Source organism: Callospermophilus lateralis, chromosome 9 (genome assembly GCF_048772815.1).
Source record: "Callospermophilus lateralis isolate mCalLat2 chromosome 9, mCalLat2.hap1, whole genome shotgun sequence".
NCBI lineage: Eukaryota > Metazoa > Chordata > Mammalia > Rodentia > Sciuridae > Callospermophilus > Callospermophilus lateralis.
The window spans coordinates 5,794,743-5,811,088 of NC_135313.1; the positions used below are offsets into that span (position 1 = coordinate 5,794,743).

Below are 16,346 nucleotides of genomic sequence, written 5' to 3' on the forward strand. Positions count from 1 at the left end.
ACCTGTCCCAAAAGGACACATGTTAAGCAGGGAAACAAAGACAAGAATAACAGAGACTCCTCAGGAGTTATGACTATTGGAAGATAAAGAAGCAACGTTATTTAAAGAGCTGGAAGAAAAAAGATCTTACTAACCGAAAATCCCTCATTCAGTAAAATATTTTAATTGGAAATCCTGAGGAACCACTAGAAGGGAAAAATGAAGAGGAGCAACCATCTTAAAAACTACATCAATTCAAAAGAATTCAGAGAAAAATATTACCAAGAAAATAGGAAACAAACATGAAGATGACTTTAACCTCAACTCTATCAATAATTACTCTAAATGTAAAGGGTCCCTCATGGTCAGCCTCCCTGTGATGGGCTTCTGGTGTGTCCACTTGTCTGGGCCACACTTTCATATTTCAATCAAACACGAATCGATGCTGCTGATAAGTTATTTTGTAGCTGTGATTAAATTGGGCAGCTTCAAGCAAGTGAGATACCCTGGGTGATCCAGTGGGCCTTATTCAGTGGGCTGAAAGGCCAGTGGTTATATTGATGTCAAAGTAATTTTAGATTAAGCAAATTAAAGGGATATAGCAGATGCATTTTTAAATGATAAATGAGACAATTCTTCAAGAAGATAAAGCAGTCCACATGCGCATGTATCCAATAGTGGAACTTCAAAATATATAAAGTAAAATATACAGAAATTAAAAGAAATTGGCAAATCCACAATTACACTCTGAGATTTCAATTCTTTTTTTTTCAATAAAATATAGAGCAAATAGACCCAAATATTAAACAGGCCAAAATAGTGAAGGTATAGAAAACTTGAACAAGGGACCATGAGAGACCTTTTAAAGTACCTTTTATGACCTAGCCTCAGGAGACGTGCATGTCGCTACTGTCAGATTCTAGGGGCACACAGATTCAGGGTAAGGGTCTTAGTCAAGGGTGTTAATACCAGAAGATGAGAATCACAGGAGGACATCTCAGAGGCTGGATATTGCAAGATAATAGAAGCCGCAAGGTCGTGGGTGGGACATATTTTCTCTGTTTGTATAGTACTGCATGGCAATCTACTTTTTAGTGCAATGAAAGTAAAAGTGTTAATCTAATAGCTGACATTTACCACGAACATCTTAAACAATGTTTTTCTTGTCTTTATTTTTTTTTCCTTCAGAAATAAATAACTAGAATCAATGTTCATGGGTTGTAAAAATATTCCTACCACAAATACAAATTGCCTTTGGCAAAATGGCAGCATTGCCTATAAGTGGTGCTATGGACAGAAGTGAGCCACACGCCTGGGGTGGGAGCTGGAGAACTTGTGGAGAATATGCAAATCACTATGTATGTTTCATCACTATCATTATTTCTCCATGCATATTATTTCAGGTTTTTGTGCTGAGAAGCCCAACAGGAGCTAGGGAGGCAACCCAGGGGTTAGCAGCAACTGGACGTTGATGTTGTCCCTAAAGAGACCTGGAGGCAATTCACCTGCACATCCTGATTATACGACTGGCAATAACCCCCCTGGTTTTGAGCTTGTAGAAACTGAATTGCTTTTATCATATAAAAATTTCAAACCTTACTTACTCTTTCCCTTCCAAAACTAGAAAGGCTTTTCCTATGTTGGCTTTGCCAAAAAAGCAAAAGGCACAATTCCAAACATTATCATCTAAGACTTTAAAAATCTTTAATCAAAATGATTAAAGGTTACCAAGAACACTGGTCCTTTTGGCAGAGGTGGGTCCCACTTGCCTGGACGCTGAGGTAAGAAGATGATGAATAGAGAGGTATGTGGGGTCCAGCAATGTCTTCCACCATTCCCAACCACAGCCCCCTCTGAAGCACTGTCCAGATATGCAACTCAGGGTGGGTTCCCCCAGGACAGAGCACAGAGAAAGGTATGCTGGAATGGCCACAGTTCCTTTGCATAGGTCAGTTTTACCATCCAGGCACAACTAAAGATCATATCCAAAGTGGTCCCTGGCAATTTATCCATTGCTCAGGACAAGCAGGTGATGAGATTCAAGTGGAAACACACAGGATGGTCCATTAATAGCTAGCCTTCGGGGAGCAGGGATACCCACAATTGTGACTCCCATTTGCATTATTCATTGATGCTGGGAGTGACCATGAGAAGACAGATTGTGAGACTTCTAGAGAATCATAGGTGTTTGCCAGGTACTGGGCACAAGCCTGTAATCCCAGCAACTCAGAAGGCTGAGGCAGGAGGATCATGAGTTCAAAGCCAGCCTCAGCAAATTAGCAAGAACCTCATCAACTTAGCAAGATCCTGTCTCAAAAAAAGAAAATAAAAAGGCGGGGCTGGGGATGTGGCTCAAGCAGTGGCGCGCTCGCCTGGCATGCGTGCGGCCTGGGTTCGATCCTCGCACCACATACAAAGATGTTGTGTTCGCCGGAAACTAAAAAAATAAATACATATTAAAAAAATTCTCTCTCTCTCTCTCTCTCTCTCTCTCTTTAAAAATAAAGAAAATAAAAAGGGTTGAAATATGGCTCAGTGGTTAAGTGCCCCTGTATTCAATCCCCAGAACCAAAAAAATAATTGTAGATATTTAAGAATATACTAGAATGTAAACTCCACAAGGGCAGAAGCTGTTACAGGCTTGCTCACCACTGACTCCTCAGCACCTAGGACAGCACCTGGTACTTAGTGGGTAATGAAGTTTTCATTGAGTGAATATGTTATTTAATTTCACTTAAAAATCCTTTAGCTGAGACATTATTCCCTAGTTCTTTGGACTAGGAATCTGGAAGCTTTACTCATTACTAAGACCCATTCTTCCTTTCCCTAAATTACTAAAATGGAAAAGTTAAAACCTACAGAAAAGTTGAAAAAAAATAGTAAAATAAAAATTCACATACTCATTATTTAGGTTCAATAATTATCAAAAACTTTGTTGTATCTGTTTCTTTCGATATTCCATATATGCTTAGGTATATTGACATTCACACGTGTGCATAAACCTCCGTCTGTATATCACATGTGTAGATGTAAGGTGTGTATGTAAATGTGTGCATATCTATCTCCTGGGTAGCAGAGTGTCCTTAGGGCTCAGTGGTAGAAGCAGAACTCCTGCACATCTGTGTATCTCGGGGTCTGGTATTGGAGCTCGGAGTCCACAGGACAAGATCAGGACGATATCCGTGTAAAATGGAGCCCACTGGTGTGGACAGGAAACTCAAGGACAGACTGAGGGCTGGTCTTCAGAGGGCAGGGGAAGCTCATGATTGGCAGCCTGCTGTCATTCTCGTCACCTCCAGCCGTGATGAAGTGATGTCCTTAGGGCTGTTTTCTATGGACACACTCCTGGACAGGAGCAGGGAGACCTGAGGGGGTGGCTGGGGAAGGCACCGTGGCTGCAGCCTGCCCGGGAAGCAGGTCGGCTCCTCTGTGATGATGGGCAAGAGCCACCAGATGGCTGCTGCACCTTCCCCCCTCAGAATTGCCCACGCGTGTCTCTGGGCCTTCCCTGACCAGGAACTGAGCCATGTTGACCACAGGAAGATGCTTCAAAGTAAATCCCAGAAACAGCCACTGCCCCTCTAAGCACTTCGACCTTCACCGCCAAGGTCCACTCTCAAAGGGCAGAAGAGAACAGTCAAGGGGAGCTTGCGGTGGCAAACGCTCAGCTCCCAGGGGCAGCGAGGGTGGGCATACGTGGGCAAAGACACCTACTGCTGGACTCTGGTCTTTCTCTCACTTAATAGAATACCTTTTTTCCTAAAGGGTTTTGCTAAACTCTTCTGGCCTGGTCTGCCTTGATTTTCATTTTCCTCCATCAACTGAAGAGTAAAGTCATCAAAATCATTTTGGCAGATATTAAACTCTTTCTTTTCTTCGGGGAAAAAAACCAGTGAGCATCAGGTCTGTGGCGGGGAGCCTGCTTCCCAGTGAACAGCTTGAGCTTTACAAGGGTCTTGTGACAATTTTTTCCTCTCTCATTCTCAAGCTGCTACGATAATATTTCCATCGTGGAAAAACGAAAACATCCCAGATCTTTCTTCTCGAAGGTTGCAGCAGAGCGTTTGTGAGGTGCTGCTGCCTCCGTCTTGTTGTCTTTTCCTGGCACGCCTCCAACAGCTACCGCTGAAGGAAAGACTAAGACTATTTAAAAATTAATGTATTATCTTTCCTTAGAGTCAGAATCTCCCTGTAGCTGCTGAAACTTGAGCAGAATTAGGAACAACAGATGAGGAATTGGTAGCCAAGCAAGGCTCCATGGCAACAAGTCATTAAAGTTGATTATAATTGTACGACATTTACTCAGGATTAAAAAAAAAAAAAAATCCCTCAGAAAATCAACATGAAAGAACATGTCTCAGCGTTTCAAGGCACATAAATTGACAATAAGTAAGACTCACTCGTGTGAGATTCAGTCATTCAAAAAGTGGGAGCAGACTTTGAATTTGAGAAAGACCTTGGCTTCACAGGTCCGACAGGCAGCCCTCTCTAATTAAGCCCAGGTGGAACTCTGCATGGATGCAGTCAGCAACCACTAGTGGGCCCTCCCTCAGGGGCAACTTCATCCCTGGTGATTGACGTCCAGGCTAGTCCTCAAAACCTTATCTAATCCGCATGCACTCAAATGTCGGCTCCAATGATACTATTTCAGGGGCGTCTAGCTCCTCGGGTCTGCTGTACACATCATCCCTGAAGCCCGGAGCCAGAAGAGGTAACTGCAGTGGGATTTAATTTTACTTACCAAAGTGTCACTCTGGGTGAGCCTTCACCAAAGCATCCCTCAGGGAGCGTCTCAAAAAGGTCTGGGGAGTCTCTGATCCCATTACCTCAGGATGCACAGCACACACTCTCTGCCTTAGGAATGTTCAGTTGACATTGGTCAGCTCCTCTCAAGTCCCACAGCAAAGGCAGCTGCTGGACTTTCTTTTAATCAACCCAGTGTTTCCCAAGGATATCTGACTATGGAAACTTTTATCTAAGTATCTGTTTTGATTTAGCACCTGGCCTCGGTCAAGTTGTAAGGGGCTGGTGTTCCGTGGAGTGCCCCGTGTGAAATGCTGCCCCGTTTCGGTCCCTGCCTGGAGTGCGTGACATCGTTGGTTCTCAGACCTCTCTGGACACTGGAATTGTTTGAGATGCTTTAACACCCAGCTCCTGGCCCTCAGGTTGGGTTCCTGGGCGTGGCTGTCCTGGGCAGCAGGTCTCTGGCGCTTGGGGCTGCGGCTCTGGGCCGCCTGGGGACAGAGGTGAGGCGGGAGTGGCCTTGCGGTCCTCTGATCCAGGGAAGCTGACTCAGAGCCAGGCTGGCCCTAGGTCTGTCCTGCCAGCGCGTACGCTGAGCAGGGGCAACGCACTGCAGATTATCATGTGCAAAGTAAACTCTTTAATTATCAAAGAGAAAAAAAACTCCAGAAAACGGTCGCGGCTTTGTGTCCCTTGGCGCCCTCCACCCACCCACGGCCATTATGATGTGAGCAGGACTGCATCGCGGCTTTCACAGGCTCTGGGTATCTTTGCCTTCGTTGCGCCCACCTCCACAGAAAAATAGGAAAAATTCTAGTTTACATGGGAACAAAGACAAGGATAACCCAAGCCAATTAAAAAGTGGAGCATTTTTCAACTATTAAAGTTATTTTATTCTTGTGTTTTTTTTTTATTATTGTCCTGCACCTCTCAAAGTGCCCTGTGCCCTGTACCTTCCATGCAATGGAGAGCCAGCTCGGGGTGTGACCTCACTGAAGGCTTAGGGACCAAACGCTCAGGAAAGCCGGTGCTAGTCGGCTGTGGCAGAGCGCTGACTCCTAGTACTCCTCATTGGGTTCCAGTCCACAGACTCAAAGCCACTTGCTATCTAAATTGTTGGCTCATCGCTTACCCCGAAGGAGAGGCAGGTTCTCTGGAGCAGGAAGAATTGTCGCATTTAAATACTGAGGGGCAGGGGCCATAGTTTGTTCCGTTTAAACTCTTCAGTCTTGCTCCCGTCAATGACAGTGACATGGTATGGATTCCCTGCCACTCAAAGCCTGGATTAGGTTGGAGGAGCACCCGATGTCATCCTTCCAGAGCTTGCCAGACGGTCAGCATCTTGGGTCCAACCCCACATCCAATGAACTAGAATTTACATTTTAGTAAGAACCTTAGGTAATTCGTATGCACATTAAAATTCAAGATGCAGTCCCATGAATCACTTATTTAAATAATCAGGCATAAGACTCAGGGATGCCTTGTTCCAGTGGACGCCAAGGAAAGAGGGGAGAGGTTTCACAGCTTGACAGGAAATCTGCCCATCCTACTCACAGGTCGCCAAGTGAACTTGGTTCCCAGCAGAGCTTCTGGTAGATGTGTGGGTCAGCTTTCCATCCCTGTAATGAAATGCAGGAGATAATCAGCTTATAAAAAGAAAAAGATTCATTTTGGCTCAAAAAGTATGAGAGCCACATGGAGGTTTCTGTCCATGACGGATGGGCCCATTGCTGTGGGAAGCATCCTGTCATGGGGGGAGTTCATGGTGGAACAAGACCGCTCCCCAGGGAGCAAAATGGAGGAAGAAGAGGAGATCCAGGACCCATAATCCCCTTTCAAGGGCGTGCCCCCAGTAACCTAAGTACACCCCACCTCTCAAAGGTCCTCCCACTTCCCAACACGGCTACTGTGGAGCAAGTAGCCTCGTCCTCCTTTGAGGGACATTCCAGATCCCAGCTACAGCAATGGTCTGCACAACTTGACCTTGGTCATCACTAAGAATCACCCCACGCCTGACAGGAGAAGAACTCTGAGATGTCCTGAATTAAACTACAGGCCAGAGCAAGGAGGGAGAAAAGAGAGAAGTTTAAATAGAAGTAAAATCAGCAAGATAAAGAAAAAACAGCTCCATGTTCCTTTCCCAAGTGCTGAAATCAGCCACCCAGGCCACATCCCGTCCTGCTTTAGAACCAACCAACCAAGAAGCACCAGAAGCTTCTCTTCTGGATGAACCTTGGACTGCAAGACTCTGCCTGCTTCAGGTCCTGTTCACTGGCCTCCGTAGGTTTCACGTGGGCAACTTGCGTTTCACCCACGTTTGCTCCTGAGGTCGCCTGCACATTGCCCCAGCTGCTGGCTGGCCATGCTGCTGGCTCAGGGACTGTCTCAGGACCGGCCTTTCACTTTTGGTTAACATCTGTACCAGCTCAGTGAGCCCTTCGTTTCAGAGACCTCAGTGTCAAGAGTCTGAGATGACAAACCTCCTGCCAAAATAGCATTTGACAATGCAAAGACGGTGAAGGGGTCCCACTGGGGAGGCTTGGACTCATGGAGGGAGAGGCCAGACTTCCGTGGGTATTATAGGGTCTTGGCTGCCAGCTTGAGAGAGGACTTGGAAGGAGCCAGGCAGGAAAACAAAGCAAGGCAGAAGCCCAGGCCAGGACACTGAGGCCCGTGGAGACCCTGCGCTGCGACGTGGGAGACGGCCGGCTCTGAGGATGGACAGGTCACGCCCTGGGCTGTCACTCCTCAGCTGCTGAGGCTGGTGCTGCCTGAACCACACTGGAACCACCCAGGAGAAGGGAGGGGAGTCGGCAGGGCTCTGGGGTGGCTGACGGGATGGCAAGAGCCGGTGACGACAGCCCCCGGAGGTTCAGACCCACCTCCAGCACCTCGCCCTCCCCCAGGCACAGCAAGGACAAGGCGTGCTGGTGCGAGGATGGGTGAGGTCATGGCCAAGGAAACGCCCAGGCTGTCAGCCAACCCAACCCAGGACGCTGCTTTGCCTTCACTCTCTTCTCTCAAGCTTCTCTTCTGTTCTTTTTCCTTTGCTGATTCTATGAGTGAATACTTCTCTCTACCTCCACTGCGTGTGGTGGAGAGATTACAGAGCCGTCCTTCATCTCGGGTCCTCCGTTAATACAATAGTAATGCGTAAAATGTCGGCCCGTGTCTCTCGTGTTATTTTAAAATGCAGTTTTGGGGGGAATAGATAATAAACGTATGCAGGACAAGATTCAGATAATGACAAGTGCTGTACATGAAGCACACCTGCCGCTTTCCTTGCTCCAGGGACACAGTTCCCTGGTCAGTCTTCTGGCCTTCGTTAGTGGCAGACTTTCCACACTCCTATAACCAGGGCGCCTCAGTCCTAGCCCTATGCCGTAATGGATCCAGGACTCGCTGATGGTCTTCTTGTGTGTGTGTGCACGCGCACGTGTGTTTCCATTAACCTTTCAACCGGCTGACTTTCATCCTCTGGAAGTTTCTTCAAAAGCTGCTCATGGAACAGCTCCGTGTTGCCGAAGCTCTCGTGAGTCCAAAGGTGCTTTTCTGCTTCCGTTTTGGCCGCATCTGGTCCAGAGGCTCCGACACACCTTCTCTATCTGGACTCCCTGCAGACCTCAGCTACCGACTTCAGGTTTACCGTGACTCTGGAGTCAGATCGGCAAGTCCCCTGGAGAGGGGATCCCGTCTCTTGCCCCAGCTGTCCAAGGGATGCTTTCACTCCCTCTGCGGTTCACTCTCTCAGATGAGTCCCCACACTGATGGTTCTGTTTCAATATTTGCCTCTAGGGCATATGTTGTGATTTTTCAAAATAAACAGTCAAGTCTTCTTTTTATTTCTGGGAATTATAGTTAAATTATATATTTATTTTCTATTTATTTTCTGTAGGAATTGTTCTTCTAGTTGGCAGGTAGGACTGTGTTCATTTACTGTGCACCACCTATTATTTTAGGTGTACGCATCGTGGGAAGACGAGCACCAGCTCTTCAGGCTGCAGGACCTCTCGTAGCTACTACTATTTTTATAGCAGGGGCGTTTTGCATTCACTCTTAGCATTTTCCACAAATATAATCTGTTGATAGCTACAGCTGCCCGGGGGCACAATAGATCTCTTGAACTCATGCTTCCAGGTATGAAATTTTACATCCTTGGCCACCATCCCCCCAACCTCTCCAGCCATCTCCAAATACTGTTTCTTCTACGGTTTTGCTACCTTCTTTGGAGGCTTCCATTACACATGTGTTGGGTCTCCTTCGTCTCGCTTCCCACTCGAGGCTCCTGTGGACTGCACTCTTCCCGTCTGTCTCAGTCCTGCCACCCCTGACCTGGGGGACTTTCCACATCAGCCCCCTCCCCCGCCCCGTACGGCTTCTGGTTGGGTGTCTCTCCTGTGATTCTTTATTTCTGGCCCACTCCCTCGGTGGGTGTTCTGCCTCCTTCCTTTATCTGACCATGTCATTCCTGGACTCTTATCGGGAGCTCTGGCTTTATGAAGACTCAATTTTTAAATAAAGATCTCCATTCCTTTATTAAGATTTTTTTTAATTCTTTTTTTTTTAATTGGTTGTTCAAAATATTACAAAGCTCTTGACATCTCATATTACATATCATAGATTCAAGTGGATTATGAACTCCCATTTTTACCCCCAATACAGATTGCAGAATCACATCGGTTACAGTGTAAGTTTGCTCATAACACTCATGGGGCCTCCAGCAGCATGCTAGTGTGAGGTCTGCTATATTCGCTTCCCACTCTCTTATCAGTATTATGTATAGCCTTTGTGTAGATTCTGTTTTGTTTGCTTCTTCTTTTTAATACTTATCTGTCAATGAATGAAGCCCCCAGGAAAACTTACGCAAGAGGCTTGTGAGGCCTGGGGACGGGGATGTTGTCCCTGGCTGGAGGAGTTTGTCTTGGTGATGGGGACAGTTACCCACACCACAGGCTTAGGTGTGTGTGTTCTGTTTTAGCTTCAGGTTTCCAACCTCCACAGTCAGCAGAGGTGGGCAGAAGTTTGGGATTTGACCTCTTAAGTGGTTTCAGTAATGGGGACAGAGTGGGAAAGGGAGGCCATCCTTAAAACCAGGGCTAAAGGCAGGAGCCACAGGTTTCTCCACGGATGGGTGGGTCAGTTCAGTTATTGTTCTTTTCCCTTGGACTATGAGAGCAGCTACCCTCGACTTCATTTCTCCCTCTCCATCTCTCCCTGTCTTTATGTTGATCCCCTCTCTCTCCACTGTAATTCCTCCTAGCTACTCGGAACGCTTCTCCAAACCCTACAGCCAATTCATTGAGAAAATACAGGGAAGAGGGAGGAAAGAGAAGAGTGAACAGAGCCCCAGGAGGGAGCCAGCAATAAAGGGAGCCACGGTCCCAGCCCCAGGTGAGAGCCACTGGCGAGGCACTTGTGAAATATGTACCACTGTCCATGCCCCAAGAAAGGAATGGGAAGATCACTGTTGGGTAGAGTGAGTCCCTCCACTCTCTCCCTGAGATGCCCAGGCCCTGGTCACCTGTGCTGTGAACACCTTCCCATTAGTGGCACAGGAGCTTTGCAGGTGTGGTCAACTCAAGGTAGGGAGAGGATCCCTGGACGCCAGCGAGAGAGAGAGCTGGTGCCTGTATCGCTGATTACCAAAATAAAAAATGTCACCTTTTTGAGCACCTTTTCAGAAATTCTTCCCTAGGACCCCTCTCAAAGACCCTGTGAAGAAACTAAGGTTTAGAAAAGTCAAATCATTTGCTCAGAAAAATTCAGCTGAAACGTATCTAAAGTAGATTGGAATTCAAGTGAACATCTGTCTGACTCCAGGTCTCTGCTTGTAACTCAGCCAGCCAGTCCTGGTCAGCGGCCACTGACAGAAAGAAACCACCTGAAATGTCCTCTCCCTGGCACAGCAGCTCAGCCTGCACACAGCTCACCGCCTTCCTCTCACTACCAAGGCCGGCTGCCTTGAGGACCTGAGGGTCATGAAGAACCCCTGGGGGTGTCTGGGCATCCCTGCCTGTGCTCTCCCGGCCCCGGGTTGTCTGTGGACTCAGGGACACCCTGGCCCCCTCCCTTCCCATGCCACCCCTGAACAGTTGTGGAAGATTCCACAGTGCAAGGAAGCGAGAGCCCAAAGACCCCCCTCCCCTCCCCTCGTCTGTCTGCCAACCCTTGCAAAACTTCAAAAGATCTGAGCTCACCTCTGCTCAGAATGAATGGAAAACGGGGGGGGGGGGGGGGGGGACGGAGCCACATGGCTGCGTACCCTCTGCACACCACGTGCCACAGCGGGCTCATTCTCAGCCCTCCCAACCCTCTGCAGGGAGTACCAACGGCTCAACCTAAAGGCCAGCAAGCGGGGGTCAGTGGGAAAGAATAGCCTGCCTGCGGTCAGGGGCCCTTCAGTGGTTGAGTTCCATTCAGCTCTGGGTCTCCCCGGGCCACACGTTTGCCTCTGAGAGGCTAAGAATCGTCCCGCAGTGACCAAGGGAAAGACCCGCGCCTCAAAAATGCCTCCCATTTCTGAAGAGGTGCTGACCAGAAGTCAGATCTAGGACAGCCACCTTGTGAGCTGTGTCTTCCTGCTCCTTGGAGAGCAAAAGGGAAGAGTCCCACCCCTTCCTGGGCCTGTCTCTGTGTCTGTCCCTCTCTCCTTTCTGTACACCTCTCTGTGTCTCTGTCTTGTCATCCCTTATTACCCCCGCCCACCCCCAGACCACAGGGCTGACCCCTTGCCGCCCAGGCAGAAACACTCTCCAGGTCCAGGGACTGCTCTATAATTTGGTGCACAAGTAGGAAAACAATTCTGAACTCAGGATCAGACTATGGCTTCTAATCTATCAGCTGCAAAGCAGGAGATTTATTGGTAATTGGTGCTCGGATTTCTAAGTCACGCTATTCAGAGGTCTGAGGACAGTGGCTTTGATTATTTATCCCCTTTAAACCTCAACCAAATAACTTGTCTCGTTATCTACCATGCCTCCAGGCCAAGCACACCATCTGGCGTACAGTAGCCGTTCCGTGTAATTAAACGGTGCCTGTACGTCCTGATAGGCTTCCCTGCAGAGGCAGCCGGGTCTGTGGACACCAGAGCACCACAGTGCTGCCCGTCACATGCCGGGGCCAGCTCTCAGCCACACTGCTCTTGTCCTGCTTTTCCCCCTTCAGTTCCAACATCTGAGAGGACCCAAGTCTCATCTCAGATTTCCCTAAAATATCAGGAAAAGGGAATGATAATACAGCTTAACCCCACCTATCTATCCCATTTAGATGTCACATCTCCCTAAAGATAAAAACTCTGCCAGAGAAGCAGTAGTAGGTGACGACTGACCTTTATTAAGCACATGCTGGTTGTTTGTCTCTAAAGGAGTTAACTCTTCAGCCCAAGATGAGCTCTCTCCCTGCTGCCCAAGTGGACGAGCCTGCCCTGCTGCCTTGCAGCCTGCCGGGCTTCCGGTCACCTGCAGGCCCCACTGCTGGGGCACACCCGCCTCCGTTCCCCTGGGTCCTTCCCAGTCAAGCCTTCAGGTGAGACACCAGCCCTGGCCAACTGGACTGCGCCTGTGAGAGACCCAAAGCAGAAGCTCCAGCGAAACCTTGCTCAGGTTCCTGAGCCACAGGAATTGTGAAATAATCAAGATGTCATTTTAAGCTGCCGAGTTTCTGGTAACCAAGTTGTGCACCAGGGGATAACTTCACCTTTGGAAAACCAGACTTTCACTGTGTTTGCTTCCTAGGGCTTCCATAACAAAGGACCCCAACTGGCTGTCCTAGAAATTTCTTGTCTCACAGACGTGAAGGCCAAAAGCCCAAGATCTATGTGTGGACAGAGCCCCGATCACTCTGAAAAGCTCACAGAGAGGTGGCTGGGGCTGCCGAGCATCGGGGGCAGGAGTGGCACTTGTTATCACTGCCCCCACGTGCAGGTGAGCAAGGGCGTTCCCAGTTGCAAAGACAGGTCATCTGCCCAGTTGGTGCCTAGCCCACTTTCCCTTTCTCCTACTGCCCAGAGAAATCATGAGCACAAAAGTGGATTTGTGAGGGAGGGGTCAGAGGAAGGGTAGTGCAAGCCACCAAGGGGGAACAGGACAGCAGATTCACACTGTCTGACAAAGGCCAGGGCACAGGAGGGGTCCACCCTGGCCTGGGAGGCTCAGGCCAGGGCAGGAGTGAGTATGTCAAGTGGCTCAGGAACGTGAAGCCCCTGCTGAGTTTACAACAGCAACAGGCGGGTGGAAGTCAGGAGCAGCAAGCCTCCGGTACCCAAACCCTAAGGTGTTGTTGGCAGACACGCACCGGCGGCTTGAGGAAGCTCAAGAAGGACCTCGGCCCCTTGGGTTGTGAAGAGGCCGTCCCCAAACAAACACTGCTTCCTGATTTCATCTACTTTTCTGAGCGCCGAAGACCCTCAGAGACGCTGGCAGCACATTTGGAGAGGCCTGGGGAAGACCTGCCAGGCTCCTGAGGCTGTGAGGTGGACAGCGCTTTGGCTATTGGACACTGGGTCCTGTTTCTGACCTTGCACGAAGCAACCCATGACCTGGGACAGCCCTTCAGCCCTGTGGGATGGACTCTGGTTTCTTGAGCAAGGCGAGACGTGTTGAAGGTGATAGTCCCACACTGACACCCCTGCACTACCCGGCAGCCCCACAGGATAAAGACTGCAGCGGCCCTAGAAGTGCAGGCGAGGCCTGAAGCTAAGGGTGTCCAGTGCCTCTGGTTCCACAACTCTGGTGCTCCCAGCCCTGCCCTCTGCCATGATAAACTTTATTTCCAGCCTTGTAGAGGAAGGAGAGGCCTGAGAGCAGGACGACGTACACAGCCGCCTCCGGCAGCTCTTCCTTGCTTGCCCTGGCCTGAAGGAGTCGGGCCATTTCTGAACCAGTCACCAATGCCCGAGAGCACGGGAAAGGAGTGTGGAGAGACATCGTCCTGGACTGCAGAAGGCTCCAGGGGCTCATCCAACTGCGAGACGCCACAGGCTTTACGAAGTGAAAAAAACCAATTAAATCCTGGGCATGTTAAGGGAACCAAGATTGAAGCACTTTTTAAAGACAAATAATTTCAGATAATTAAGCTAATTGTTTCTGGATCTTCTAGATCCCAGGTACAACTCCAAGACCAGTGTCTATTGCCTCTTCCCAAACTTCAAAGGCATGTTCTGTGAGAACTGTCACCTTTCCCAGGGAATCTCCCTAGGACAGGCCTCCCCTCCGCGTGGTACAGGGAGACTCCAGGATAGAGGTGCAAAGACAGGCAAGTGGAGAGCTGCTCTGCATCTGTCTTGTGTTCTTTAGTGTGTGAACACGTGTTACACGGGTGCTTCTGTACATACATGTGTGTGTGCATTTAACTCAGAATCCAAGAGTACCAGTCAATAGTCTCTGGTCAAAGTAACAATGAATCTTTAACGATGGTGCTAATCAACTTCTTTCTAGACGGAACTCTGTAAGTCATTTCTAGACTGTGTCAGTATCGCACAGCTTCTTAATTTAAGTTCATGACAGGCCATGATCACATTTGTGCCTCAGCACAATGGCTGGTTAAGTAATAATTCTGTGATTTCTTTCATTGTTTTTAATTATAACCTTGTGTATCAAAATAGAAGTTTGTATAATGATCAAGTGTTTTATGCAAATGGAAACAGATGGGCAGCCCCAGCCGTACTCGTATCTGCAGTATGTAATCATTTCCTTCGTGGTGGTGATTATTTTGGCAAGGTGGTCACTTAAGATACCATCTTGGAGCAAAGTACTTAGCAGGACTTGTCCAGATGATGTGGTTCAGATGCACTTGCTTCAGTACTTAGACATGGAGGGCAGATGGCCTCCAAATGGGCCATTTGAACAGCGACAGGAGGATAGGATCTCAGAAACGTTGGGCTTTATCCCACTATCCTTGTTGCCCAGAATATGTCATCAACTTTAAGTGACACTCAAACATTCCCAAGGAGCAAAGAATTAGACGTTATAGAGCACGAGCTGAGGCCCAGACGCTCTGACTCTGAGGGACAGAGTTCACTGACCTTTCTCTGCTGCCTTCTCCAAGGTACTCAGACCTCCCGGGGCCCCAGGGTGGCCAGCAGCCACAGCCTTGACTTGCTAAGCATCAAAAAAGGAGCAAAGTGACCCAAACCACTTCTGGTCCAAGTGCTTCAGGATGATTGGCTCTATCTTAGAATTTACTTTCAAAGTTGAGACCAATAAAAGAAAAATCACAGAGAAACACATTTTGAATACATGGCTGGCACCCAAATTGAGGGATGTGACCTAGTTACCATTAAAATATATCGAAGTGTGACCCAGACGGCCTAAGTACCTGTTTGCACCTGGTTCTCGGAACCAGGTATAATACCTGTAATCACCGTTGTATAAGTGAGTCACAGAGTTATTATGTCTTGTACCAACTAGTATAAAATAATATTTACAGAAATTACAGGTTGCGAGCGATACGTTTCCTGCACACGTACCTTTGTCATGTCCTGTGCCAAAATGAAGGGTGTGTCCTTTGTCCCAGTCATTCTGCCTCTAGGAAATCTTCCTAAGCAAATTATTAGATAGACACTCAAGATGTATGTCCAAGTGCACTGGACTCCTTATTATTTATCATAGCTCAATTTGAAAACGTTTACAAGAGAGGAGTGTGAGGCTTCCTCATAGGGCACAGGGTGTGCTGCCAGGAGGAGAATGCCCTAATATCACTGAGGTATCAGTCTCCTAGTGACTGGGGGACAGTCCTATCTCCATGGTGTCAAACAGAATGGGACCGCAGGACAAGGTAGAGCATGAAGACCCTGCGGCTGCCTTCTCTGCAGAATTCTCGGAGGAAACAGAGCCCGGGGCCGAGGCACGGACTTCTTGGCATGACAGTGAACTTGCCAAGTGCCAGAGGGAGGAAGGCTTTGGGGTGAAGAGAGGGTGAAGAGGGGGTGAAGAGGGCTCCTTGGAGGGAGGGCAGGATTTGCTGGTGCCCGGTAGAAAGGTCCGGGGGACACCTGATACTGAGGATTCGTGTCTGGTCTGAGGAGGAAAAGCCCAGGGCCCGGGGCCAACTGCCTCCAGGAGATGGAGAAGACAGAGCAGAGCTGTCTCAGGGCCTTGGGGCAGGGACAGGAGAGGGCTGCTCTGGAGGACGGGCCTGCTCAGAACTTCTGGAGACAAAAGACACATGGGTGTTTTCTGGGACTCCACAGGGTGGGCAGGGAGCAAGCCAGTGTATTCACCTGCTAGGGCCACCATGGGGAGGGACCACGAACAGGCCCTGATAGGACAGGTGGATCTTCTTTCACAGTTCTTGGGGCCAAAAGTGTGGGGTCAGGTGTGGACAGGGTTGCGTCCCTCCTGGTCCCTGGTGGCTCCAGCAGCCCTGGGCAATCCTTGACTTGGGGACCTGTAACTGTGACCTCTGTCTCCAGCATCACAGCCCTCTGCCCGCTGTGCACATGCAGAGCAGAAGCTCAGACCCTTGCTCCCTGCAGGCAGGCTCAATCCCCATGTGACTGAGACAGGAGAGAAGAGGACGGCAACCCAGGGCTTGGGGTGCCACCTACGTGGGGGACTTGTGCTGGTATGCATATGTTGGTGTGCACTACACATGTGTCCAAGCACAGTGTCATCCTAATTAAAGTC

The 16,346-nt window shown here is 48.9% G+C and overlaps 1 protein-coding gene across 1 annotated transcript in view; it reads right to left on the reverse strand.

Moving 5' to 3' along the window:
* The window catches only part of Spp2 (secreted phosphoprotein 2), a 186,272-nt gene that overhangs the window by 137,304 nt on the left and 32,622 nt on the right, over positions 1-16,346 (reverse strand). The window lies entirely within an intron of this gene.